Here is a 2,121-nt window from a genome sequence, read left to right on the forward strand (position 1 = left end):
GAAAAAAAAAAGAAAATTAATTTCCTTCCCTCTGCTCGAGTTTCAGAGGAAATTCCGCATTGTCGCCCCAGGGAGAACCCGCAGAAGAAAACGAGGAGGAAAAAACCTTTTGGTGCGATGATGGGGAACAACGCGAGCGCTGCGCGCTGCTGCCCAGCTGGGCTGGGATGCGGAGCCCGGGCAGCGGAGCGGCTGGGATGGGAACCCGGGGGGCCGCATCCAGAACGCGCCCGTACGCTGCGTGCACAGCCGGGGGGGCTGCAGGAAGCGCTGTTCGCGGGCTCCGGCCTCCAGGTGGCAGGCAGAGGCCGGGGTGCTTCGGGCGGTGCGTCCTCCGAGGTGTTATTTACCGTGCGCGTGAATCACCGGCACGGATAGACGGCGCTGCGTCCTTCAGAGCGCTGTGCCGGCTTTGCATCCCTTATCCCCGTATATTTCAGATCGCAGGCGATGCCACCTGGGTGTTTTTTCCAACTCCGTGCCAGCATCTTTTTTTTTTTTTTTTTTTTGCTACTTCATCGTTCCTTGTTGCCATCCCACGGCACCCATCACACGGCTGGAAGTGCCTCCCATCCTTCTGAAGAGACCGTGCACTGACCTGCAGCATCACGCTGAGATGGGAAGATGGCCGTGAGATAAAAGAGCTGAGAGCAGGGAACACCATTGGCTGCACCTTAAAGCGGCTTCTGCTGAAATTCTGGTACCGAAGGAAGGAGGTGGGGCTGCCAGGCAGGAGGTGCCCTTGCAAGGCATCGCTGGGACAGAACCAGCTTACCTTCCCAGGGTTATTTTCCAAGGAAGCAAATTGCATATGACAAGTATTTGATTAGAGTTATAGCCGAGAAGAAAAATAAAAAAATAAAAAATAAACACAAAATAAACATCTCCTCTGCTTGAAGGGCTCTCTTCAAGCATCAGAAACTGGAAATGCAGCAGGGTGATTAGCGCTGGCATCCTGGTGCCCCACTGCTGAGCTCAGCTGGATGAGACCCCATTCCCTCCGGGGGTCACTGCTGTACTTTTTGGGTTGGCCTTGGGATAGAGCCATTGGCAAAGACAGAGATGGCTCATCCCTTCAGGGAGATGCAGCGCTGTACGATTTGTTATTAGGAACACCCATCTCATTCTCGGTGCTGTTTGGGCACTGCCTGCCACAGAGCAGATGGGGTTCATTGGAAGCCCTCCAGATCGCAGGGGTCCACGTGTGACTGATAAAGGCCCATTTTGGGGGAGAGGGGGGCAAGTCCAAGCAGGACGCCCTATATGTTTTCTAAGTGCTAAACTCAAGGGAAATTACTTCATCAGAACCCGATCCAGACCGCAGTAATGAAGACTGTGATGTAGCCAGTGTTCAACCATGTTGACTTTGCAGCACTGGAATTAATCCATCTGCATTGCAGCTCGGTGAAATCACTTCCAGCCCGCAGCAGCTCCAGGGCTGACTTCATCCTCACAGCCCCAGATGCGGAGGCCGGGGGGGGAAAAAAAATAATAAAAAAAAAAATCACATGGTGACACACAGTGACAGCTGCCCGTCCTCAGGGCACTGGGTTCCTGTTGGGGACAGTTGGGTTTGGGTGGCTGGCATGGGCAGCATCGTGGTGCTTTGTGTTCCTGGGCAGGTTGACTGCTTTGGTTCACCAGGTAAAAAAAAAAACCATCACAAATCCCAGTTTTGGTGGGCTTTCTGCAGACAAATGTTGGGAACTGCTGGATTCTGACCTTGGGAAAAGCTGTCACAAGCTCTGGGTGTTGGGATGACCAGCACAGGTCAACATCAAAGACGCATAGCCTTCATGCCATTGCATTGCTTATTGAGACAGCCTGCTCAAAGCACCCAAATTCACCAATTCTCAGCTTTCTGAGGGGCCCCCTGCTTCTTCTGCCAGCAAAGGCAGTATTTATATCACATGGAAGGGGAAGAAACCAAACGGGCACCTCATGCAGACCTGCAGGCAAAGGGATGCACCTTCAGAAACCATCCTGAAAGGACACAGCTTTGAAAGAAAGCCTGAGCACATCTAAAGGCATTTTTCAGCCCTTGTGCTCTTGCTGGGCTTTTTGCAGTCTTACCTAACCCCGAAGTGTAATTTAATTAAGTTTGTTTAATTTTTTTTTTTT

This window comes from Meleagris gallopavo, chromosome 9, assembly GCF_000146605.3.
Source record: "Meleagris gallopavo isolate NT-WF06-2002-E0010 breed Aviagen turkey brand Nicholas breeding stock chromosome 9, Turkey_5.1, whole genome shotgun sequence".
Taxonomy (NCBI): domain Eukaryota; kingdom Metazoa; phylum Chordata; class Aves; order Galliformes; family Phasianidae; genus Meleagris; species Meleagris gallopavo.